Source organism: Macaca thibetana, chromosome 3, assembly GCF_024542745.1.
Source record: "Macaca thibetana thibetana isolate TM-01 chromosome 3, ASM2454274v1, whole genome shotgun sequence".
Lineage (NCBI taxonomy): Eukaryota > Metazoa > Chordata > Mammalia > Primates > Cercopithecidae > Macaca > Macaca thibetana.
This window is the reverse complement of record NC_065580.1, coordinates 165,385,790-165,413,193: the sequence shown is the minus strand read 5'-3', so window position 1 is coordinate 165,413,193 and position 27,404 is coordinate 165,385,790. Positions and strand designations below refer to the sequence as shown.

Sequence of the window (27,404 nt, the reverse complement as noted above, 5' to 3'; positions counted from 1 at the left end):
AAAATACAAAAATTAGCCAGGTGTGGTGGCATGCCCCTGTAATCCCAGCTACTCAGGAGGCTGAGGCAGGAGAATTGCTTGAACCTGGGAGGCGGAGGTTGCAGTGAGCCAAGACCAAGCCACTGCACTCCAGCCTGGGTGATAGAGCAAGACTCTATCTCAGGGAAAAAAACAAAACAAAACAAACAAACAAAAAAAAAATCGGCTGGACGCGGTGGCTCACACCTGTAATCCCAGCACTTTGGGAGGTCAAGGCGGTGGATCACCTGAGGTCAGGAGTTCAAGACCAGCCTGGCCAACATGGTGAAACCCTGTCTCCACTAAAAATACAAAAATTAGCTGGGCACTGTGGTAGGCACCTGTAATCCCAGCTAGTCAGAGCCTGAGGCAGGAGAATCACTTGACCCCAGGAGACAGAGGTTGCAGTGAGCCAAGATCCCACCAGTGCACTCCAGCCTGGGTGACAGAGCGAGACTCCGTCTCAAAAAATAAAATAGAATCAATAAAAACAAAGAGGTGTGGCAGCAAAGGAGGAAGGGTACACCCTTGGAAAGGCCAGCTCGCTGTCAGAAAGCTGGATTCGGGCCCAGCTCTTCACTGACAGGCGGCATGTGACTGGGCCAGCTACTTCACTCCTGAAACTCAGTTTTCTCTGGAAAGAACAACTGTGACATTCAAAAAGGTGAAGTTGCAAGTGTCTAACACAGCATCTGCCATGTAGTAGACCCCTGGCCAACGAGGCTCTTCCCCTTTGTCATCAGGCCAAGCACATAAGTCCTCTGTTAGGGGTTTAATTGGATCCAATTTTAAAAATTAAATTAATTTTTTTAATTAAATTAATTTTTTAATTTAATTTTTCAAATTTTTGTTTAAATTTTGTTAATTTTTTAAATTGGATCTCCCAGAAAGATATGTTGAAGTCCTTACTTTACAACCCCAATAGCTTGGAATGTGACCTTATTTGGAAATAAGGTCACTGCAGATGTAATCAAGTTAAGAAGAGGTCACACGGGGGCATAGCAGTCTAAAATCCAGTATGGTTAGCGTCCTCAGAAGGAGGAGAAGGAGAGACAGAGACACACAGGGACGATGGAGGCACAAAATGGAGGGAGGCCTCTACAAGTCAAGGAACTCCAAGGCTTACAGAAAAACCACCAGAAATCAGGAAGAGGCATGGAACTGACGGTCCCACAGAGTCCTCAGAATGAACCTACCTGGCCGACATCTTGATTTTGGACTTCTGGCCTCCAGAATTGTGAGAGGATCCACTTCTGTTGTTGGAAGCTACCAGTTTGTGCTATGTTATAACGGCAGTCTGAGGAAACAGCTACATCCTCTACAAAAAGCAAATTCTTGACTTGCCTGAGAAAACAGGACACTTTTACAAAAGCAACTAATAAATAACATTTCAGGAAAGGCTATCTTTGCTAATAAGCCCTGGCAGCAGAAAGAGAAACGTGGGCAGTTTTGTTGCTTCTTTTTTTTCCCTCTCTCCTCCTCCCTGCCCCTCTCATATTGGACCTGCCACCATTTGGGGTTGTTTAATGATTCCCCCAAGGGATAAAGATACAGCTAAAGAAGGACCTTCAAACGCAGTCCAGAAGGTCAGGACCACACACTCCGTTACCGCAGAGGCCGGTTCACACCCCACGTGCATTGCACCTTCCAGGAGCCCTTGCCAGTGCTGCTCAGTTACAATAGTGAAGAACCGGAGGGCTGGAATTTTTTTTTGTGAAATGTAATCAGCTCTCAGCAAACCACAGGTCCATCACGATGGAAAGAAGAGAGGGGGAAAGAGTCAATGCAAAGCAGAAAATCACTCTTCCAGGCATCTACACAGCTAGGAGGAAAAAAGTAACCTTTGGGCCTGACTGACCGAAGTGACCCAAGCTCGATGGCTTTCTTTGGCCTTTCATATCTACCTGTTGTTCTCTCAAGACAAAACTGGTATTTCTCACTGGAACCCACCACATCCATGAAGTGGTTTTGTTTGTTTGTTTGTTTTTTTGAGACAGGGTCTTGCTCTGTTGCCCAGGCTGGAGTGCAGTGGTGCGATCTCGGCTCGCTGCAACCTCCGCCTCCCAGGTTCAAGCGATTCTCCTGCCTCAGCCTCCAGAGTAGCTGGGACTACAGGCATCCACCATCATGCCCGGCTAATTTTTGTATTTTTAGTAGAGACGTAATTTCACCATGTTGGCCAGGCTGGTCTCGAACTCCTGACCTCAGGTGATCTGTCCACCTCGGCCTCCCAAAGTGCTGGGATTACAGGCATGAGCCACTGCCCCCAGCCTCATAAAATGGTTTTTGCCAGTAACAAGCCATTTGCTTGGAAATGTGGGACCAGTGGGCTGAATGCCCCATCCGCAGCCATCTGGGAATTCAATCAGAGTAAGACTAAGAGCAGGCACTGCCTTGTCCATCCTATTTATTCTCCCCCAGGTTTCACTTAGCTGTTTTGAGAGCTGGGGGAAAGTTCCCGTGTCAAGGAATTCAACGGGCAGAATTAATGACTCAATAGCTTCAGTTCTAATAAGCTTACCAAACCAGTCTGCCAAGTAACATATCTTAAAGGAAAAAAAAGGTAAAGGGAGAAATACCAGAGAGGGCATTTCAGGGCCCACAAACACTGTCAGGAAGGAAGCAATTTTGTTATTTGTTTTTTATTTAATCATCTTTTGAGACAGGGTCTCGTTCTGTTGCCCAGGCAGGAGTGCAGTGAGGCAATCTAGGCTCACGGCAGCCTCGAACTCCTGGGCTCAGGCAATGATCCCGGCCTCAGCCTCCCAAGTGGCTGGGATTATAGGTGTAAGCCACCGCACCCATCCTGGAAGCAATTTTAAGAGAGGACTGACTTCTTTGTCCATTACTACCACAACCACCACCATCACCCACCACTTCCTACCTCCCTCCCCGAAATCTGGGTCGGCCGGCACCAAGCATGAGGAAAATGGAACTAAGGACAGGATTTCAGCTAGAAAAAAAAGGAGATCACGAAGCCTAGAGGAGTTTCTGCTCCATTCCGGAAGCTGCCTTAAGATGTATTTTGCCCAGATCATCTGTCTTGAGTTTCCTGGTTCACTCTGGATTGCACCCTTTAAAGCATTTCGTAGTTTCCCTTTACGCTCAGATCCTAATGATTCAAGGATTGCTAATCCAGGTGGCCATACTCTCCAATTCTGGTTGCCTGCCATTTCTCTGCTTAGGATCATCCCATCAGAGGGACAGCAAAGGAAGTTTAAAGAAAGCCAATCAGTCAAGCAAGGCACCCTCATATTCCAACCTCTTACTTGAGTTAGGATAATGAAATTGACTTGGCAGGAGCCAATTCAAAAATAGAGAAAAAAAAGGAGTGGCGCAATGGCTCATGCCTGTAATCCCAACACTTTACGAGGCCAAGGCAGGAGGATCACTTGAGGTCAGGAGTTCAAGATCAGCCTGGCCAACATGGTGAAACCCCATCTCTACTAAAAATACAAAAAATTAGCCGGGCATGGTGGCGCATGCCTGTAATCCCAGTTACTCAAGAGGCTGAGGCAGGATAATTGCTTGAACCCGGGAGGCAGAGGCTGCAGCGAGCCAAGATCGCACCACTGCACTCCAACCTGGGCAATCATCTTTAAAAAAAAGGAAAGAAAGGTAGGGAAAGAGAAAGCACCAGGCATGGTGGCTCAGAGCTGTAATACCAGCACTTTGGGAGGCTGAGACAGGCAGACTGCTTGAGGCCAGGACTTCGAGAGCAGCCTTGCTCCCCGGACATTGAAAAAGGCCTTGCTCCGTGTTGTTCACTTTGACTACAACAGTCAGGTCTGGATCATATGCATGCAAGGAGGCAGGCAATGAAACAGGAAGGGAAGGGGAAGGGAAGGGGAAGGGAAGGGGAAGGGGAAGCGGAAGGGGAAGGGAAAGGAAAAGGAAGAGAGAGAGAGAAGAGAAGAAGAGGGGAGGGGAGGGGAGGGAAAGAAAGAGACAAAAGAAAAGAAAGGAAGGAAGGAGAAAGAAAGGAAAGAAGAAAGAAAGAGAGAGAGAGAGAAAGAAAAGTGAAGAAATCTGAAATCAGTCAGCGTGCCAAAGTACACTTGCTTTTCTCTGACAAAACCAAGATGACAGGTTGTCAGGATCCAGCACTGTGGTTCCTGCATGAAAACAGTTGCTGATAGTATCAGCACCCATAATACATCTTCATCGTCACAGTCCACCCTCAGAAGACTGGAGAAGTTGAAAGACCAGGAGAAACACCACCATTTGAGACATCACTAGCCTAAAATAAACAGGTTAATTCATGTTTTAAAAAACAATAATAATAAGTGAGGGCCAGACTATGTACCCTTCCACGTTCAAACTTCTAGGCACGATTTGATAGACGAACTGTCCCGGGTATTCCAGGGAAGAGCTGGGATCAGCCCATCCACCTTCCCAGAACAGATCTCTAATGCTTACATGGTTTCATTCACAAAAGGATAAAAGAATAACTGTCCCTTCTGTTAATCCCTGCCCAATCTTACAGTGAACAGGAGCCTGGATCTTCCAGATGAAGCATGAATGCTCTCCAAGTTAAGCATGGGCATGCGGAGGGCTGGCATGCTGTCTGTCTTGACTTGCTGAGGAGTGACAGGTTCCTGCTTGCCTACACAGGCGTTACAGGGCAACCCAGGCCTACAACGAACAACAGCCTGAGATGCGTTGCCTTTGCAGGTAAAAGGGAGATCTGATTTAATCTTCACAGAAATGCAAGGGTGCATCCAGAAGAGTAGGCACGTCCGCTGAGAAGCGAGGAATCCAACCCTTTGGGATAATGCATTCCCTGATACTTTTCAAGGATGGGCTGCCACTACGTCAAAAAGAAGGTACGACAAGTTCACAACCTGGCAATTTCAGAAGCCACCTTGAGAACAACGCACCACTCCTCCAAGTTCAAGAATGCCAGTGTAAGAAGCAGAAGCAATACGGGGAGCTGGGATGTAGGTCGCTCCTCTGTTAGATCTGAAAAGACTAAAACATGAAAAGTTCCAAAGCTGGGAAAGTTCCTACTCTCCAGTTAGCTCATCCCAGTGGAACCAAGGCTAGTTCTCCAGGTCAGTGTCTCTGACTGCACCACCGACTGATGAGTTCTGCCGTGGAGGGGGAAATGCAGGAACTCAATTTGGTTTTTCTATGTTCAGATTCCAAGTCATCCCCTTCTTCTTTGGATGTTAAAGTAGTACTCACAGGCCTGAATTTTTTCAGGATCTCATGCTTACTAATAAGCACTGTTACTAAAAAAGAAAAAAAAAAAAAAAAAAAGAAAAACTTTTAGAGAAACCTGACCCTCCTCCCAGAAGCTAAGAACTTAAGGGCTATGGTCTCCTCGACACGCCTCCCCTGATACTGCAAGACAGAAATGACCTCTTCAACAAATTTGTTATTAGCCTCTGACGGCCCCACACTGGAGACCTCAGAAGCATCAAAAATAAAAAGATACGATCTCTGTCATATAGGGACTTAGGACACAGAAGTGAGGCTCCCCTGGGCCTAAAGCAGCATCCCATGGTGTGTAAGAACAAACCAGATTCAATCCCAACTCAGTCACTGACTGGCCGTGTGACCACAAGGCCATGCAAGCTACTTAACCCTCAGTTTCCTCACCTACAAGATAAAGATCGTGAATCCACCTCCCAGTGTTGACATAGGATCATGCAAAAAAGCGTAGCTCTCTACAGGAGATATTATCATCAGCATGAATAATTAGATGCTAAGACCAAGAAGTATAAATGTTAAAGGATAGGAAAGGTCAAGGAAATGTTAAAACTAGAAGACCTGGAAACTGGATAAACAAAGAGTAAAGAGAGATCAAGGAAAAAAAAAAAGCAAATGTATTCTTCCTAAGCCAAACTCACTGGTGTCATTCACAAACACAAGGAATTCTTGACCAAAAAGATGACTAAGATAACTGCTTCAACAGCACATTCTGGAGCCCATGGAATTGGGAGAGTACCCATTGAGTACAGATATTGCAGAGAACTGTGGGGAAAAAAAAATCAGTGAATCAGCATTACCATCTTAGATGTTTAAAGCCTCTGAAGTTTTCTTAGCTGGGAAGATCTGCAAAGGTTACTATTCCAGCTCCTTTTAAAAGCTGATGCCAGGCCGGGTGCAGTCGCTCACGCCTGTAATCCTAGCAATTTGGGAGGCTGACGTGGGCAGATCACCTGAGGTCAGGAGTTCAAGACCAACGTGGCCAACATGGTGACACCCCGTCTCTACTAAAAATACAAAAATTAGCCAGGCGTGGTGGCGGGCGCCCGTAGTCCCAGCTACTCAGGAGGCTGAGGCAGGAGAATTCCTTGAACCTGGGAGGCGGAGGTTGCAGTGAGCCAAGATCTTGTGCCACTGCACTCCAGCCTGGGCGACACGGTGAGACTCTGTCTCAAAAAAAAAAAAATCTGATGCCCACAACAGGAAACCACTGACTTGCTCAAGGTCCCACAGCTTGCTGGAGACAGCTCTGATTATAACCCAGGCACTGATGGCTGCTCTCATAGTTTTCTGCCCAGCACGACTACTTCTCTTCACAGCAGGAAATCAGCCACCTACACAGGCTCCCTCACCATTTCCATCTCTCTTCCCATCCTTAATAGCACTCTCTCTAAACTCATGCACTCTCACACGTACACACACACACATACACACACGCATACGCATCTTTTTCCTCTTCTTTTTGCTTCCTTCCATATCTTTTTTAAAGGCGTAGTGAAATACACATACCATAACATTTATCATCTTAACCCTTCTTAAGTGTACAGTTCACTGTTATTAAGTACATTCACATTATTGTGCAAATATCACCAGCATCCATCTTCCGAACTCTTTCAATCTTGCTAAACTGAAAGTCTATACCCATCCAACACAAACTCCCTTGAATTTCACTACTCTGGGTCCCTCATACAAGTGGAATCACATAGTATTTCTCTTTGTGACTGGCTTATTTTACTTAACATAATGTCTTCAAGGTTCATCCATGTTGGAGCATGTGTCAGAATTTCCTTCCTTTTTGGCCAGGCACAATGGCTCATGCCTGTAATCCCAGCACTTTGGGAGGCCGAAGCAGTTGGATCACTCAAGGTCAGGAGTTCAAGACCAGCCCGGGCAACATGGTGAAGCCCCATCTCTATTAAAAATACAAAACTTAGCCAGGCATGGTGGCACAAGCCTGTAATCCTAGCTACTTGGGTGGTTGAGGCAGGAGAATCTCTGTAACCGGGAGGCAGAGGTTGCAGTGAGCCAAGATCCAGAGGTTGCAGTGAGCCAAGATCGTGCCACTATACTCCAGCCTAGGCGACAGAGGGAGACCCTGTCTCAAACAAACAAACAAAAAACTTCCTTCTTAAGGCTAAATCATATTCCATCATATGTATACACATTTTGTTGACCCATTCAATCAACAGACACTTAGGTGGCTTCTACTTTTGACTATTGTGAATAATGCTGTTATGTGCGTGGGTATGCAAGTATCTCTCTAAATATCTGCTTTCAATTCTTTTGGGTAGAGACCCAGAAGTGAAATTGCTAGATCATATGGTAATTCTATTTTTAATTTTTTGAGGTGCATGCACCTTTTTAAATTTTCTTTTTCTTTTTTTTTTTTTTTTTTTTTTTTTTTTTTTTTGAGACAGAGTCTTGCTCTGTCACCCAGGATGAAGTGCAGTAGAAGGATCTCAGCTCATGAAACCTCTGACTCCCAGGTTCAAGCAATTCTCTTGCCTCAGCCTCCTGAGTAGCTGGGATTACAGGCACCTGCCACCATGCCCCACTAATTTTTTTGTATTCTTAGTAGAGACGGGGTTTCACCATGTTGGCCAGGCTGGTCTTGAACTCCTGACCTCAGGTGATCCGCCCACCTCAGCCTCTCAAGTGCTGGGATTACAGGTGTGAGCCTGTAAAAGGGACCGTGCCTGGTCCCTTTTAAAATTATACCACTCTTCTCCACAACTACAGCTAATAGCAAAGTATGATTTCTTTTTTATTCAACTAATGTTTATTCAGCACCAATTATATGATAGGCCTTGGGCTATGTACCAGGGATACAATCAATCATGACCTCAAGTCATGGTCCCCATCCTCTTGGGACTCACAGTCTAGCAGGAGGGACAGACAGAAATCAGATCACAGGCAGCTATCTGGAGCAGACAGACAACAGTGAAACTGACGCAGGCAGCAGTAACTCTGCCATCAATCATATCATGGGAAGGTGTTTTAGAGTGGTAGCCCAGGGGCAGGTCTGTGCTGTGGGTTGAATTGACAGCCTTAAAAGGTATGTTGAAGTCCTACCCCTCCCAGAACCTATGACTGTGACCCAACTGGAAATAGGGTCTTTGTAGACATAATCAAGTTAAGATGAAGTCGTACTGGCTTAAGGTGGGCCCTATTCTAATGACCAATATCCTAATAAAAAGAGGGAGACTTGGACACAGACATGGGGAAGGAGGACATGGAAGACACAGGCAGGGACAGGAAGGACGCAGCTGCACACTGAGGAAGCCACCAGAAGCTGGAAGAGGCAAGGACATGTTCTTCCCTAGAGCCTTCAGAGTGAATGTGGCCCTGCTCACACCTCAGTCATGAACTTCGAGCCTCCTGAACTGTGGGAGACTACATTTCCATTGCTTGACAATCCCCTCCATGGTACCCTGTTAGCACAGCCCTAGGAAACCCTACAGGATGGAATGTGGCAAAGTCCTAGGTCGGATTCTTTTCTACCTTTCCTTGGAGTGGAGAGGAGAGAGATAAGAGAAATAAAGAACTAGGTTTTCATATTGAAATTTCTTTGGTTTTTTTTTGAGACAGAGTTTGGCTCTTGTTGCCCAGGCTGAAGTGCAATGGCGCGATGTTGGCTGACCGCAACCTCCGCCTCCCTGGTTCAGGCAATTCTCCTGCCTCAGCCTCCTGAGTAGCCGGGATTACAGGCAAGTGCCACCACGCCTGGCTAATTTTGTATTTTTAGTACAGATGGGGTTTCTCCATGTTGTCAGGCTGGTGTCGAACTCCTGACCTCAGGTGATCTGCCCACCTCCGCCTCCCAAAGTGCTAGGATTACAGGCGTAAGCCACCGCGCCCGGACTCATCTTTAAATTTCTAACCAACTTTTGATCCTGGCCTATGGACCTGAGTCTCAGCTTCTGACTCTGTAGGGTGAATGTGCCCTTAGACTATATCCAAGATCCCAGCATTGAAGGGGTCCTAAGATTCCCTCGGAGTTTTTTTCAAGCTGGCCCACAGGGGCGGATCCCGATTATCCCCATGGGAGACCAATGGGCACACTATTGGTATTAAGACTTGACGCGCTGCAGGACATTTAGCAAACCGGGCTGTGCTAGGAACTCACCCTGCCCCTCCCCCGTGCCTTGTCATGAACAAAAATGCCTCCACCCATATTGCTAGAGAAGCCAGCAAGAGGTGAGACTCCCTGGAGGGAATGAGTCTTAAAGCTGGGTCATAGAGCAGGCCACTGATTTTCCATGAGATCTATGTTTGAATATATTTGGAGGATCTGTGTGCCTCAGTGGTGGAGATTATGGGGGATGGAGGGCACCCTGCACAATGGTTCTTCAGGACTACCCGACAAACGCTACCTGCTGAGACTGGGAGGTCACCCCAGGCAGAATCACCCACTTAGGGAACCACTACTACAGCTGGGCGTGTCCCGCCCTGGTTGGATGCGTCAGGCGCGGCATGGGGAAGCCTCCTGAATATGACATGGAAAAAGGAAGCAGACATCCCCAGGTACAGGGGAGCAAACCCAGCTCTCCTGGGGTCCTGCAAAGCCCCCAGGACCCACTCGAGGGCCATGTGAGCGCCAAGTCACCTGCCTGGCACAGGCGCCACTTCCCACCCACTCCTCGGGCACCCAAGTGTTCCAGCACCCATCACCGCACCTCCTCCGCCACTGTCAACACAAACACCCACACCCCGGCAGGAAGTAAAAATAACCAGCCGTTTCATAGCATGCCTCATGCCTCATCTCCTTCCCGAGGCACGCCTCTCTCAGTCCCCTGCAGGCATCACGGAGCCACAGAGAGGGGAGAGGGGCAGGGAGTTAGACAGTTCCATGCCCTGTGCTTTGTCTACACTGTCAGACAGAGATCATCTTTAAAAGGGATAAAAGTCAGAGGCCCTTCCCTTGCAACAAACACGGGGCTGCAAGTTTCCCTCTCAGGGGCGCCCCCTACCTGGAACGTCAGTTCTTGCTACCAGCAAGTTCCACATGCCCGGAGAGTCCGCCGAACTTCAGGGATTAGTCAGCCAATTGCCGCCTTGACACCCACTGCAAGCCCCTCCCCACCACGGGAGCGTGTTTATCTCTCTCAAGCAGAGGAATTAGTGCCCAGGCAGAAAAGACATGAAAATCATAACCCCAAACCAGAACTAGCATCTTCATGAGGCACAGCCATCAAAGGACCTCCTAATAACAAACCCTGGGGCTATGGGATGAAGTGTGTGCCCCAAAAAGATATGCTGAAGTCCTAACCCGGGGTACCTGTAAATGTAACTGGACCCGTTTGCTAGGCTTGCCATCACAAAATACCAGAGTCTAGGCGGTTTGAACAACAGCAACTTATTGTCTTACAGTTCCGGAAGTCGGCGACCAAGGGGCCAGCAGGGTGGTTTCTCCTGAGGTCTCTCCTCAGCGGGCAGGTCTCGCTGTGTCCTCAAATGGCCTCTGCTCCGTGCGTGCACATCCCTGGTGCCTCTATGTCCAAATTTCCTCTTCTCATAAGGACAACAGTCAGGTGGATTAGAGCCCACCCTAAGGGTCTCATTTGCACTCCATCACCTCTTTAGAAGTCCTGTCTCCAAATACAATCACATTCTGATGTACTGAGGGTTTGGAATTCAGCATAGGAAGTTTCAACATAGGACGTTTTGGGAGGACACATTTCAGCCCGTAACAGACCTCATTTGAAAACTGTTAGGCTGGGCTCAGTGGCCCACGCCTGTAGTCCCAGCACTTTGAGAGGCCGAGGCAGGTGGATCACCTGAGGTCAGGAGTTCAAGACCAGCCTGGCCCATATGGTAAAACCCTGTCTCTACTAAAACTACAAAAACTTAGCCGGGCATCGTGGCAAGCAGCTGTAATCCCAGCTACTCGGGAGGCTGAGGCAGGAGAATTGCTCCAAACCAGGAGACGGAGGTTGCAGTGAGCTGAGATCGCACCACTGCACTCCAACCTGGGCAACAAGAGCGAAACTCCGTCTCAAAAAAAAAAAAGCAAAAACACTGTTTATTTTACGATCATGTCTTGCAGATGTAATTCATGAAGGTGAGGACGTACTGGAATAGGGTGGTCCCTCAGTTCTCTATGAGCGGAGTCCTTGCAAGAAGAAAAGAGACACAAAGATACACACAGGGAAGGTAACCATTTGAAAGCAGAGACACACAGGACAACGCCATGTGGCAACAGAAGAGAGCCAAGTCAAAGAACGCCATAGGTTGCTGAGAAGCACCGTAAGTTAGGAAAAGGCAAAGAAGGATTCTACACAGAATCACGGGAGGAACCAATACCACGGACACATCGAGTCTGCGTTTGTGCTCTCCAGAACGAGAGAATAAACTTGTGCTGTTCTAAGTCACCCTGTTGGTGGCACTTTGTTAGGGCAATTAGGACACTCGGCCCTAGGAAACCAGGGTGAGTAGTTGGCTGGGCACTAAAGGTTCAGACCTCTGAGGCCACTTAGCCACACATAGAAAGCCTCCGTCAACATTATTTCCTTTTAATAAAATTCAATAATTGACTTGCAATGCAGCCTAGCAGAGGAATTCTCAGTGCAGACTCTGTGGCCGAACTGCCTGGGTTCAGAACCTTGCTCTGTCCCTTACCAGATACCTGACCTTGGCCAAGACACACACACCTAGGGCCTCAGTTTTCCTCATCTGTAAAAAGGGCATGATAATAATAGTATCTAGCTCATCCTGCTAGGAAAATCACGAGGCAATACTTACAGAGTAATCAATGCCTGGCACCGAGTCCAAGCTATGCAAGGGTTTGATAAGTCCTGACAAAGAGTTATGTCACCGAAGCATGCTTCTCTCAGTTGTATGTGACACCTCAGAGAGTCCTGGGTCGGGCCTCCCTGATCCTGGACGGATCGTGTGTAACCTTAAAATTCACCAAAGTTCCAGGAAGGCACTTTGCAGAAAGGGGAAATGTAATAATACAAAGGAAATATTCCTAAATGATTAAAATGCCCCAAGCTTACACCTCGTTGCTAGGGCAAGGGAAAAATATTATAACAAGAAAATTTAGATGAGAATCTATTTGAAAAATCAGCTGGAAGTGACAGGCAGAAATAGACAAGAGAGACACCATCTCAGCCATGGGCACGAGCGAGAGTGGCAGGTTAGGGTCAAGTGGCAAACCACAGCCCGTGGCAACCTGCTGCACAAACTCCTGGGTATGTCACACACAAAAACGTTGACAAGACATTTACCTAACCTGCATGGGATGCACTGAATTTCCTTATCCTACTGCAATTTATTTTATTTTTTGAGACAGGGTCTCACTCTATTGCCCAGGCTGGAGTACGGTGGCACAATCTTGGCTCACTGCAGCCTTGACCTCCTAGGTTCAAGCGATCCTCCCACCTCAGCCTCCTGAGTAGCTGAGACTACAGGCACATACCACCATACCCAGCTAATTTTTTTTTTTCACTTTCTGTAGAGGCTGGGCCTCCCCTGCATTGCCCAGGCTGGTCTCAAACTCCTGGGCTCAAGTAATCCATCTGCCTTGGCTTCCCAAAGTGCTGGAATTACAGATGTGAGCCACCTCATCTGGCCACAATTTTATTTTTACTGATGTCACAACAGCACTACACAAACTGATGAATGGCCTGTGACCCAGTTTGAAAACTATGGACATGGCCCTCTGCAAAATCCTTCCTACTTTGTTTTTTCAGAATATTTAACTCCAGGGAATAAATTCTGAGGAAAACTCCCAGGACCTTCTTTTCTTTTCCAGAGTCACAGACAGTCTTGCCTTTTTCTTTTTTCTCCTTTTTTTTTTTTTTTTTTTTTTTTTTTTTGAGACAGGGTCTCACTCTGTCACCCAGACTAAAGTGCAGTGGTGCGATCCTGGCTCACTGCAACCTCCACCTCCCAGGCTCAAGCAATCCTCCCGCTTCAGCCTCCCAGGTAGCTGGGACTACCGCTGCGACCACCATGCCTGGTTAGGTTTGTTTTTGTTTTTTGTTTGCTTTTGTTTTCGTTTTTGTTTTTTGTATTTTTGGTAGAGACGGGATTTCACCATGTTGCCAAGACTGGTCTCAGACTCCTGAGCTCAAGTGATCCTCCTGCCTCAGCCTCACAAACTGCTGTGATTATAAGCGTGACACACGGCACCTGGCCAAAGACAGTCTTTTCTAACCACAGGGGAAACTATAATGTTCTAAAATAAATAATATGAGACTGGACATTAAAGACTATGAGGAAACAGGGCTTCCAGAGGGCTAACTACTCTATGCTAAAAATTCAGTGTTTAACATTTACTCTTTTTTAAAATAATTCTTAACTTCTAAAACAATGCTATTTATTTTGTTTAATAAACATTTCCACACGTGCCATATATATGTTCCATACATATACACATACCATATTCCATACACTATGTTAAACACTTCACAAATATTAACTCATTTAATCCTCACAATGACCCTATGAAATAGGTAAACTATATGACGCCATTTTACAGGTGGGGAAACTGAGGCCCAGAGACGCTACCTGCCCAAAGTTAAGAGCTGGGATTCCAGTCCACTAGTGTGTGCTGCTCTAATTGATTTCTTCATCAATTTTCTCACTATCTCAATAGGTGCTCCTGTCTGCTATTAAGCAAACTTCCTCTTGAGTTTCAATGCTACCATGTTGCAAAAAGCAAACTCTTAAACAAACAGCCCTGCCACTCAGGAGGGTGATCCACAAGCTCTCACCCTGTCAGCAGTCGTCATCCCTTCCATATCCTTTAGCAGTGGAATCAGACTGTCAAAATCAGCCCCTTAGAAACCAGAATACACCTACATTGAAAGAGCTAACTTGTGGATGGATCTGTTTTAACGGAAACTCTTGTACAGAAACCATGCCCCTTCAGTTGTTTTCTTTACCTACTTGGAAAAATAAGGTTCTGGAGCCCGGTGCGGTGACTCATGCCTGTAATTCCAGCATTTTGGGAGGCCGAGGCGGGTGGATCACCTGAGGTCAGGAGTTCAAGACCAGCCTGGCCAACATAGTGAAACCCCGTCCCTACTAAAAATACAAAATTAGCCAGGCGTGGTGGTGCATGCCTGTAATCCCAGCTACTCGGGAGGCTGAGGCAGGAGAATCACTTGAACCTGGGAGGCGGAGGATGTAGTGAGCCGAGATTGTGCCATTGCACTCCAGCCTGGGCAACAAGAGCGAAATAGTAATAAGGTTCTGGCACATCCCCCTAAGGACTGCAACAGAGGGACATTTCTGGAGGGAAAATTCCCTTGTATTTCAAAAGCGGCTCTGATCCCATCCTCCTCCCTCATCCCACCCTCAACTGTATCTCATGATCTAAGAGGTGAAATTAAGAACAGACTCCCTGACTTGTACAATCAAAGATGTTTGCCCCCAAACATAATGCAAACCCAAGACTAAAGAAATAAAAACTGTTTAAGACCAAAAAGGTAATTATCCAACCAATCTGGTTTAATGAGAGAATTTACAAATTCTACGTTCTTCCTTCTAGGGTTCTGAAGATTAGCCACCAATTGCTCAGGGCCAGGAGAGCAGCTGCCAAAAATGTTAAGTTACAAGCTAGAAAGTTAAAAAATCATATTGATTTTTGAACTCTGGGAGGCCAAAATGGGCAGATCACCTGAGGCCAGGAGTTTGAGACCAGCCTGACTAAGATGGTGAAACCCTGTCTCCACTAAAAATACAAAAAAAAAAAAAAAAAAAACCAGGTGTGGTGGCAGGCGCCACGCCTGTAATCTTAGCTACTCAGCAGGCTGAGGCACGAGAATCGCTTGAACCTGGGAGGTGGAGATTGCAGTGAGCCAAGATTGCACTGCTGCACTCCAGCCTGGGCGACGGAGTGAGACGCTATCTAAAAAAAAAAAAAAAAAAAAAAAAAAATCACATTGATCTGAATTTGGATACAACCACAATCCTCAAAACCTCCAGCGTTCTGAACTGCAGAGCACACGCCTGGACGTCTGGAGTGTGGTCCCTGCTGATGCAGCTGTGCTGCCCTCTCTCTGCAAGAAACAGGCCTCCTGCAGCCCCCAGCTGGGTGGAACCACGGGACAAGGCAGACTTTGTTCCCGTGGAAAACCGACGTTAGGAGTTGGGAGAGATGGAAAGCAAGATAGAGTCACTTTATTTCTTGCTTCCAACTCTCATTATGTCTATTACACAGGCACACGACAGCTTCCAGACCCAGAAGTAATCAGAAGGGCCTTGCCTGGTTCGGTGACTCTTTGCCAAAGGACATTGTGGATTTGACAACACTTTTGCAGAAACCCAAGTTTGGCCCTTAACCAAAACGATTCCTACCCTTTGTTCTCTACCTTTTTCCTTTCAACTATCAACCCACGGGCCCCAACTCCAAAATCATGACCCACCCTCCCCACGCAGCCCCTTCTCCTTTTGTCTCTCTAGGAAAATCTCACCCATCCTCTAGGTTGAGTTAGATACTCTATCCTCCATCCTATTGCACAGAAATCCTCAAAGTGCAGTCCCTGGGCCAGTGGCATCAATATCAAAATCTGTGCACTGCACCCCAGACCTACTGAAACAGAAACTTGGGGTGAACCAGCAATCTGTGCTTTCACAAGCCCTCCAGGGGGTGCTGATGCCCACTCAAGCTGTGCCCACTTCAACAACCATAATCACTACTTTACCTCCTCCCTACTTAGCTCAGGACTCTGTCATTGTGAGTCCCTCAGAGCCTGGCACAAGCTAGGCACCCTATAAACACCCACTTGTTGAACTAACCTAAATAACCTCTTCTAAAACAGAAAAGGGCAGTGTGAAATCGACAACTTTACAGGCTACTGAACCTCCACCACCATGTTCAGGCATGTAGCGCCAGCAGCACCCAGGAATCCTGCCGAATAAAACCGGACTCGGTCAGAATTTCCATGGAGCAAGTGATTTGAGAAAAATTAATGTGTGGCTCCTGTTCATGACCATTGTCTGCAGTAAGATTCTAAAACACACTAGGGACTGGGCACTTGGTTCACGCCTGTAATCCCAGAACTTTGAGAGGCCAAGGCAGGCAGATCACCTGAGGTCTGGAGTTCAAGACTAGCCTGGCCAACATGGCAAAACCCCGTTTCTACTAAAAATACAAAAATTAGCTGGGCATGGTGGCACGCACCTGTAATCCCAGCTACTCAGGAGGCTGAGGCAGAAGAATCACTTGAACCCGGGAGGCAGAGGTTGCAGTGAGCCAAGATGGCATCACTGCACTCCGGCCTGGGAGACAGAGCGAGCCTCCATCTCAAAATAAAAATAAAACACACTAGGGGCTGTGCACAGTGGCTCACACCTGTAATCCCAGTACTCTGAGAGGCCAAGGCAGGCAGATCACCTGAGGCCAGGAGTTCAAGACCAGCCTGGCCAACATGGTGAAACCCGTCTCTACTCTGACCTCCTTTTTCTTCCTGCAAGCCAGAAATAAAACCATGCAAAAGACGTTCCTTCTTGTACCAGGAGAAAGGAAACTTCCTTATCACCAGAGATGGCAAGTCGAGGCCAAAAGATACTAAAAATACAAAAATTAGCCAGGAGTGGTGGCAGGCGCCTATAATCCCAGCTACCAGTGAGGCTGAGGCAGGAGAATTGTTTGAACCCAGGAGGTGGAGGTTGCAGTGAGCTGAGATCTCGCCACTGCACTCCAGCCTGGGTGACAGAGCAAGACTCTGTCTCAAAAAAATTAATAAATAAAATTTAAAAGTGAAACACACCAGGGAAATGTTGGGAATGACACTGGTTTACGTCTCAAAAGGAGTCATCAGTGGCTCCATCGGGACAGCAGAGCTGAACCACTCCCTCGGGAAGAGAATTCTCTAAGTGAAATTAACCCACAATATTTGGTGTGACATCCTCTTGCCTCCTTAGAGCCACTGATTCCAAGCTTCCACCCTGCAAAACTCAACACATTATTGGTGCTCACACAACTGGGCTTACCTGAAAATAAAAAAAGAAGAAGAAGAAAGATAAAAATCAGAATAAAATTGAATAACAGGCCAGCATAGCACAAAATCCTTAGAAATATAATGAATTCAGGCCGGGCTCGGTGGCTCACACCTGTAATCCCAACACTTCCGCAGGCCAGGGCGGATCATGAGGTCAGGAGTTGAAGACCAGCCTGACCAATATGATGAAACCCCATCTCTACTAAAAATACAAAAATTAGCCAGGTGTGGTGGCGGGCGCCTGTAGTCCCAGCTACTCAGGAAGGCTGAGGCAGGAGAATCACTTGAACCCAGGAGCCGGAGGTTGCAGTGAGCCAAGATCGCGCCACTACACTCCAGCCTGGGCGACAGAGCAAGACTCTGTCTTGAAAAGGGGAGGGAAGGGGAGGGGAGGGGAGAGGAAAGGAAGGGAGGGAAGGGAATATAATGAATTCATATGTTCTAGGCTTCTCTGTTTGCCAGGCACTATGCCAGGGTCTTCAAGGCTCACAGTGCAGCAGTTAAGGCTGTAACTCTAAAGGCAGACCACACAAGCGTTCCCTGCTCCATCACAGGATCTCAGGAGATCTGTGTAAAGAGCTTTAAAACAGGCTGAGGGTCATGGCTCGTGCCTGTAATCCAAACACTTTAGGAGGCCAGGGCGGGAGAATCACTTGAGGCCAGGAGTTCAAGATGGCCTGAGCAACATGACAAAACCCCGTCTCTGTAAATAAATAAATTTTAAAAACTTTAAAACAATCCTATAACATAAAAATATTAATGGATGATATTATTACTATTATTACTCATTGTGGAAGACTAAAACTGTCCCCAAAGGTGTCCCCAGGCCCTAAAGAGGGAGGCAGAGGGAGATTCCACGTAGACCTAAGAGAAGAAAACACACAGAGAAGAGGAAAAAGCTATGTGACCACAGAGGCAGAGATGGAGCAATACAGCCAGAGGCCAAGGAATGCTGGTACAATGGTAGAATACGCCACCCCCAAATATGCCACTTTGGCTTAAGGAAAGTTTTGAGTTAAAGACACTTATAAGTAAGAGCAGATGCAAGAAGGGCACTCTGACCTCCTTTTTCTTCCTGCAAGCCAGAAATAAAACCATGCAAAAGACGTTCCTTCTTGTACCAGGAGAAAGGAAACTTCCTTAGCACCAGAGATGGCAAGTCGAGGCCAAAAGAAATCTGTACAAACAAACCTTGTTAGACTAACCCTTATCTTCCCAGTCACTCCTCCATGATCAACTTCCTTAGCCCAAACGCCTCTGTCTAGCCACGTTTCCATAGTTTACTACGCTGGGTCCAAACAAGTATATGAGCTCTCAGCCCTCACTGCTCCTTCAAGTTTTCATTTTTCTCATGAGGGCTCCCATGGACTTGTAAAAAAGGAACTAAATAAAATATGCACGCTTTTCTCCTGTTAATCTGTCTTTTGCTAATCTAACAGATAAGGCCTCAGCCAGAAATCCTAAAATGGGTAGAGGAAAAAAATTCCCCCTCTCTCATTCCAGAAGCTGGAGGGGCAAGAGTTCTCCCCTGGAGCCTTGGGTATGAGTAGAGCCCTGCCAATTACAGTTGGGGCCAGTGGTACTCATTTGGGACTTCTGGTCTCAGAACCTAAAAGCAATAAATGAGCGGGGTTTTTTTTGGAGTCTTTTTTTTTTTTTTGAGACAAAGTTTCACGCTTTCTGCCCAAGCTGCAGTGCAGTGGCACGACCTCGACTCACCACAACCTCCGCCTCCTGGGTTCAAGCGATTCTCCTGCCTCAGCCTCCCAAGTAGCTGGGATTACAGGCATGTACCACCACTCTGGCTAACTTTGTATTTTTAGTAGAGATGGGTTTTCCCCATGTTGGTCACACTGGTCTTGAACTCCTGACCTCAGGTGATCCACCCACCTTGGCCTCCCCTAAATGAGTGTTTATTTAAGTTACTGAATTTGTGGCTTAGGAAACGAATACCATCATCCGTCACTCTATCTTTCTCAACAATAATGCAGGCAAGTCAGTATCACCCCCACTGCACAGGAATACTTAGACTGGGAAAGCGGGGCGGCAGCTCACATCATGGAGCTGGGGCAAAGCCAGGTGCAAACAACAGCAATCTGATCTTCCCAGCATGCCTGGTCGGGTCCAGTGAATCCACATGTTGCTTTCTGGCCTTTAGGCACAGTCTGGAAATCGATCACCCTGGTAACATTGTTTTTACAGAAAATGTACTCTGGATTTCAAATAAAAGATAAATGGGGCCAGGCACAGTGGTTCACCTAACTTAATGCGTGCCTGTAATCCCAACACTTCGGGAGGACAAGGCAGGAGGATCACTTGAGGTCAGGAGTTCGAGACCAGCCTGGTCAACATGGTGAAACCCCGCCTCTACTAAAAATACACAATATTAGCCAGGCGTTGTGGCCCGTGTCTGTAATCCCAGCTACTCAGGAGGTTGAGGCAGGAGAATTGATTGAACCTGGGGAGCAGAGGTTGCAGTGAGCTGAGATCATGCTACTGCACTCCAGCCTGAGCCACAGAGCGAGATTCTGTCTCCAAAAAAAAAAAAAAATTAAACAGAATTACCATATGATCCAGCAAATCCACTTCAGAGCAAACACCCCAAGGAAAGCAAGAAATTGAACAGATATTTGTACACCCCTGTTAACAACAGCCAAAAGATGGAGGCAGCCCAAGTGTGCTTTGACGCATGAATGGATAAGCAAAATGTGGTATATCCATACAATGGAATACTATTCAGCCTTAAAAGGGAAGGAAATTTTGGCACATGCTGCAACACAGAACCCTAAAAACATGATGCTAAGAGAAATAAGCCAAAAAAAGACAAACACGGCCGGGCGCGGTGGCTCAAGCCTGTAATCCCAGCACTTTGGGAGGCCGAGGCGGGCGGATCACAAGGTCAGGAGATCGAGACCACAGTGAAACCCCGTCTCTACTAAAAATACAAAAAATTAGCCGGGCGCGGTGGCGGGCGCCTGTAGTCCCAGCTACTCAGGAGGCTGAGGCAGGAGAATGGCGGGAACCCGGGAGGCGGAGCTTGCAGTGAGCCGAGATCGCGCCACTGCACTCCAGCCTGGGCAACAGCGTGAGACTCCGTCTCAAAAAAAAAAAAAAAAAAAAAAAAAAGACAAACACTGCTAAGATTCCACTTATATGAGGTCCCTAGAGCAGTCAAAAACACAGAGGCAGAAAGCAGAATGGTGGGTGCCAGGGCCTAGAGGGAGGGTGGAAGGGGGAGCTATTGTTGAATGGGTACGGAGTTTCCGTTTGGGAAGATGAAAAGTTCTAGAGATGGCTGGTGGCCAGGCAATGTTACATTGTAAATGTACTTAATGCCACTGAACTTGACACTTTAAAATGGTTAAAATGGGCCAGGCGCAGTGGCTCACGCCTTGAATCCCAGCACTCTGGGAGGCTGAGGCAGGTGGATCACCTGAGGTCGGGAGTTCGAGACCAGCCTGACCAACATGGAGAGACCTCATCTCTACTAACAACACAAAAATTAGCTGGGCGTGGTGGCGCGTGCCTATAATCCCAGCTACTCGGGAGGCTGAGGCAGCAGAATTGCTTGAACCCGGGAGGCAGAGGTTGCAGTGAGCTGACATCGCACCATTGCACTCCAGCCTGGGTGACAAGATCGAAACTCCGTCTCAAAAAAAAAAAAAAAAAAAAATTGCTTGAAATGACAAACGATGTTATACATATTTTAGTGCAATAAAAAAAAAAGTACTAGCAGTAACTGTTTAAGAATAACAGATTTGTGAGTGTGGTTTTACTGCTTCCTTTGAGTCCTAAATTTTCATTCATGAAATTTCTCTTAAAAAAAGAAATGCCATTTGTGGTATAAACAGCAAAAGCAAAAAAATGTACTGTCCTGAGGCAGGCCAGCTCATTTAGGACCCACAGCTTCAGGGATTAATGGAATTCCTGTGGCAATGACCTTCTCCACTTTTGTAATATCAATGATCGCAAAGTGAAAATCCAACTCCCTCTCTGTGTTTATGAAAGCCATTCCTTCAGGACAGCTGAAGCAACAAGGCCAGTGAAAAGCACTTCCCAGCCGTGCGATTGGAGATTTATGTTGCACGTCAACATAAAGAAACATTATGTAACTTAAGCTGTGGGCCAGGAGGCGTGGGTCAGAAGCTGAATTCAAGACGTGCTTCGCCCTCCAATTCCCACCACTGGACCAATTAAAAACTCCCCAGGCTTCTGCTGCCTTTTCTGTAAGGTGAAAGAACACTGCTTCGTAAGGTAACCGTGAATCCTGCAAATACCCCATGCCTGGAAAATGTCAGGGGTTTAGACACAGCATGTGTGAAAGAACACAGCCTGCCACAGAGCAGGTGCTTAATAAATGCCCAAGGCTTGCTTCCTTTCACTCCATCCAGGCAGGCACTCACGCATCAGGTGGCTTTATGCTTGCTTGTTCCTTCGCTTCTGAAGAAGGAATAGATTGCCAGATTTACTCTTAATTGCCTCAACTCTGCCACCTTCTCTAAAAGGAAACCCTCATCCTAAAACTCTTAATGAGGTCGGCTTTCTATTTTATGGCCAGATAACTGGAAATGACCGGAGAGCTGGCAAAATATCAAGCTGGAAGGTTTCATTTAAATTAGAAAAAGGTTTCTAGAGTTTCTCTTCAAGATCATGTTCTAGAGATCCAGAAAACGTAAGGTTCCAGCAGTCACTAGCTGCATGACCCTGGGCAAAGTACTTATCCTCAGAGCCTTGATGTTCACATCGCAAATGATGTAAAGCAGATATACACAACTGAGTCTCTTAAAAAGGTAAAAGAGTACGTATCTGTAATCCCAGTGACTTGGTAGGTGGAGATGGGAGGATCACATGAGGCTAGGAGTTCAAGACCAGCCTGGGTAATACAGCAACACCCATCTCTGCAAAAAATTTAAAAACTTAGCCAGTAGTGGTGGTGTGCACCTGTAGTCCCAGCTATTCAGGAAGCTGAGGTGGAAGGATCGCTTGAGCCCAGGAGTTCAGGGCTGTAGTGAGCCACGACTCGTACCATTGCATGCCAGCCTGGGCAACAGAGTAAGACCCTGCCTCACACACACACACACAAAAAAAAGTAAAGGAGAGTAAGAACTCAAATAATGTTTTTTGTTTGTTAGACAGAGTATCACTCTGTAGCTCAGGCTAGAATGCAGTGGCACGATCTTGGCTCTTAATAATTCTTAATTATTAAGAAATTATTGTTGGGCACAGTGGCTTACGCCCGTAATTCCAACATTTTGGGAGGCCGAGATGGGCTGATCACCTGAGGTCAGGAGTTCGAGACCAGCCTGACCAACACGGAGAAACCCCGTCTCTACTAAAAATACAAAAAAAAATTAACCAGGCATGGTGGTGCATACCTGTAATCCCAGCTACTCGGTAGGCTGAGGCAGGAGAATCGCTTGAACCCGGGAGGCAGAGGTTGCAGTGAGCCGAGATCGCGCCATTGCACTCCAGCCTGGGCAACAAGAGTGAAACCCCATCCCCCCCCCAAAAAAAAACAAAATAATAATAATAATAATAATAATTAATCATGTCCCCACCATGAAACTATTAAACATAATTGTTTATGATCAGGAAGCCCTTGTTCCTGGGCTGGGCCTTAGGCTTCCCATCAGTAGTAAATGGGCCAGACCACCAGTTCTCTCAAAGGAGGCTTCTAGCATGAATGTTCCACAACACCTGTAAGGACCATCTGTCCAACTGAATCAGTTCTTTGTAAAGTTCTATCCAAATGGGATCACTGGCTATAACATATCAAGAATTGAAAACAGTGATGACTGGGAAGTTTCTTTTGATTTGACCAATTAAAACAACAAATCAAAGGTTGTTTTCCCATTCTCATAACTAATCCTACCCCATATTTCAATGTAATAAGTTTTTAAGTTACAACCACGAATTCCGTCATTTAAATTTAAGAGCAATCACAAAAATTCACCGTCCAGCTGTAAAATAAATTTTTAGCACATTCTCAATCATTCTCAATAAACTGTCATCATTCACAGATTTCAACAGCACCCAATGCCATGTTTTTAAGCAGCAGTAACCCCTCTGCAAAACAGTATTTCTCTTTGCAACTTTTCACACCTTACAAAAGGTACCTGCAAAGAGAGGTAAATCAGACAGAACATGCAAGTTATATTTATTTTCCCGTTACAAACGATATCAAAGCACAGAGCTACAACATCGAGATATAAAAAAGATGCCTTGAAATTTTACTGGGTGCAATTTTCACTAAATATAGCTTAATGAACTGAATAGTTCAATGCTTTTGCAGAAAAAGTCCCAAGTAGTGCAATTAAGAAAAACTAAAACACAATGATTTTATATAAGCAGCAGAAATCTTCCCAATTGAGAACAAGTCATGTGAACCACCCATTTAAGAATCTTTTAAGAAAGATATCTGGATTTCAAAAGTGAGGAAGGAAGACTAATAGTTCAGGGCAGCAGCATGAAACAGCCAAAGCTCCCAGCTATCAGGAATACAGCCGGAAGTGCCTCTAGGCTCCACCCAGCTGCTGACTAATTGTGTGACTGTGGGCAAATCTCTTCATCTCTGAATCTCAGTTTGCTCATCAATAAAGTGGAGATAACAGTACTCAGTGGGGCAAGGTGGCTCATGCCTGTAATTCCAGCACTTTGAGAGGCCAAGGCGGGCAGATCACTTGAGGAGTTCGAGAACAGCCTGGCCAACATGGCGAAACCCCTCTACTAAAAATACAAAAATTAGCTGGGCATGGCGGCCTGTAATCTCAGCTACCCGGGAGGCTGAGGCACGAGAATCACTTGAACCCGGGAGGCGGAGGTTGCAGTGAGCTGAGATCGCACCATTGCATTCCAGTCTGGGTGACAGAGCCAGACTCTGTCTCAAAAAAAATAAAATAAAAATGAGTATGAACTCTGCTCTGCAGGCATGATTCCCAATGCTCACTCCAGCCCGGGTGACGAAGCCAGACCCCGACTCAAAAAAAAAAAATAGTATGTACTCTGCCTGCTCAGCAGGCGTAATAATTACCAATACTCAAGTGAAAAAAAGCTAAGACTCAGGATACACTTCCACGACTAGCAACTAGTGTGTCAGGCCATTTTTGCATTGCTATAAGGAAATACCTAAGGCTGGGTAATTTACATATTAAAGAGGTTTAATTGGCTCATGGTTCTGCAGGTTGTACAAGAAGCACAGCTTCTGGGAAAGCCTCAGGGAGCTTTTACTCATGGGGCCAGGTGAAGTGGGGGGTAGGAGTCTCACATGGCAGAGAAGGAGCAAGAAAGATTAGAGGGAGGTGCCACACTTTACAACAACCAGATCTTGGCCGGGCGCGGTGGCTCATGCCTGTAATCCCAGCACTTTGGGAGGCCGAGGTGGGTGGATCACGAGGTCAGGAGTTCAAGACCAGCCTGGCCAAGATGGTGAAACCCCATCTCTACTAAAAATACAAAAAAATTAGCTGGGCGTGCTGGCATGCACCTGTAATCCCAGCTACTCCGGAGGTTGAGGCAGAGAATTGCTTAAACCTGGAGGGGCTGAGGTTGCAGTGAGCCGAGATTGCGCCACCGCACTCCAGCCTACGCGACAGAGGGAGACTCCGTCTCAAAAAAAAAAAGCAAAAACAAAAACAAAAAAACAAAAAAACAGCCAGATCTTGAGAGAACTGGCTCGCTATGGCAAGAACTGCACCAAGCCAGGAGGGACCCGCCCCCAAAACCCAAACACCTCCCACCAGGCCCCTCCTCCAACACCGGGGGTTACATCTCAACAAGAGATTTGGAGGGGACATCCAACTATATTAGGTAGTGAATCCCAGAACCTGGACTCAAAAGTGTATTCTCTTGCTAGATGGCAAAAAGCATTTGCTGGTGAAGGTTTGATCCTGAGAGCTTTGAAATAGAAAAATGGAAAACCTAATGGGAAATCAGGAGGAATAATCAGAGTATACTCTCTGCCAAGGTTATAAGCAAAAGAGCTAAAGTGTATTGAATACTATGCCCAAGAGTTTTGTAACCATTTTATCATGCAATGCTCCTTCAGCTAGATAATTACAGCAAAAACTTACATGGCATTTAGTGTGTGCCTTGTACCATTCCAAACTTCTATCGTGTGATTCATCGGCTCTTCCCAACATCTCAGGGAGGCAGATACATCCTTGTCTTAGTCCATTTGTGTTGCTATAAAGGAACGCCTGAGACTGTGTAATTATAAAGAAAAGGGCTCTATTTGGCTCATGGTTCTGCAGACTGTACAAGAAAAATGGCAGCAGCATCTGATTCTGGGGAGGCCTCAGGAAGCTTCCACTCATGGTGGAAGGAAAAGGGGGAGCAGGCATGTCACATGGTAGGGGAGGAGGAAAACAGAGAGGAGCCAGATTCTTTTTAATAATCGGATCTGAGGCCGGGCACGGTGGCTCATACCTGTAACCCCAGCACTTTGGGAGGCCGATCACCTGAGGTCAGGAGTTCGAGACCAGCCTGGACAACATGGTGAAACCTTGTCTCTAATAAAAACACAAAAATTAGTCAGGCGTAGTGGCACACACCTGTAATCTCAGCTAGTTAGGAGGCTGAGGCAGGAGAATCACTTGAACCCAGGAGGCAGAGGTTGCAGTGAGCTGAGATCGCACTACTGCCCTCCAACCTGGGCAACAGAGCCAGACTCCGTCTCAAAAAAAAAAAAAAAAAAATCAGATCTGATGGGAACTCATAGAGCAAGAACTCGCTCCTTCTGAGAATCGCACCAAGGCATTCATGAGGGATCCAACCCCAAGACCCAGACACCTCCCACTAGGCCCCACCTCCAACACTAGGAATCAAATTTCAGCGTGAGGTTTGGAGGGGAAAAAGACCCAACTATGATGACTCATCATTTTACAGACAAGGCAAGTGCGGCACAGAGCCAAGTGACCTGCCCAAAGTCACACGGCTAGCAGGGCCAGAACTCAAACCCAGGCAGTGTGGCGCCAGAGTCCATGCTGTTAAACCCCCATACCAAGGACTCTTATATGAAGAAATACAATGAGAGGGCGAGACATTAATTATCTCATCTGACGCCGGGTGCAGGGGCCCACATCTGTAACCCCAGCACTTTGGAAGGCTGAGATGGGTGGATCATTTGAGGTCCGGAGTTCGAGACCAGCCTGGCCAACACGGTGAAATCCTGCCTTTACTAAAAATACAAAAATTAGCCGGGCTTGGTGGAGGCCGCCTGTAGTCCCAGCTACTCGAGAGGCTGAGGCAGGAGAATCGCTTGAACCCGGGAGGCAGAGGTTGCAGTGAGTTGAGATAGATCACACCACTGCACTCCAGCCTGGGTGGCAGAGTGAGACCCCATCTCAAAAAAAAAAAAAAAAAAAAAAAATTTATCTCATCCAAGTGAGCACAACTTGCTTTGAACCTGGTCTTCAGTTCTCCCTATCTGGGCACTCACCACCATGCTGTGTGTTCAGGCCTGGCAGGCGGGGTGCCACCCCCATAGCAGCACTGAGCCCTGGGGCAGATGAGTAAGCAAACAGGATCAGATCTGGGTCTTCATAGCAGGAGACTAAAGAGGGAAGGACAAGAAACAAGTGACCAGGGAAGACGGAAGGCAGCGGGAAGCAGGTGGCAAAACCAAACGAGGCCAAAGGCTCCATGGACTGTTTCTGCTGACTTTGGTGAGTGCATGCACGGAGGAAACTTCTGGAAACTTCTGGTCTCCATGACTATTTTTTCTATGCTCAGGGGCTCCATGAGCTGAGTTCATTTAGCAAATTAATGACCTTCTAAATTTTAAGTCATTCTGAACAGAAAAAGAATTGCTCAGCAAATCACTTAGAGAGGAAGTCTCACGAGGAAACACCCTTTTTTTTCTAAGACCACACGACAATGCTTTCCCACAACAGTGCAGACCCCGCACGGCCAGAGGTGGGAATCGTGACAGTGAACCTGGGGTCACATATCTCATCATGTGCTCTACCTTCATCGTATATCTATGGGAATCCCAAAAGCTGTATTCTCTTTTTTTGTTGTTTGTTTGTGACAGAGTCTCCCTCTGTCACCCAGGCTGGAGTACAGTGGCATGAACACGCCTCTCGGGTTCATGCGATTCTCCTGCCTCAACCTCCCGAGTAGCTGGGACTACAGGCGCGCGCCACCATGCCAAACTAATTTTGGTATTTTTAGTACAGACTGGGTTTTGCCATGTTGACCAGGCTGGTCTCAAACTCCTGA

General features: G+C 46.7%; 2 protein-coding genes across 36 annotated transcripts in view; one reads left to right on the top strand and one right to left on the bottom strand.

The window, feature by feature from the left end:
• The window catches only part of SOD1 (superoxide dismutase 1), a 1,049,346-nt gene that overhangs the window by 878,196 nt on the left and 143,746 nt on the right, over window positions 1–27,404 (top strand). The gene's annotated exons all lie outside the window — the stretch shown is intronic.
• The window catches only part of TIAM1 (TIAM Rac1 associated GEF 1), a 1,375,699-nt gene that overhangs the window by 1,315,807 nt on the left and 32,488 nt on the right, over window positions 1–27,404 (bottom strand). The gene's annotated exons all lie outside the window — the stretch shown is intronic.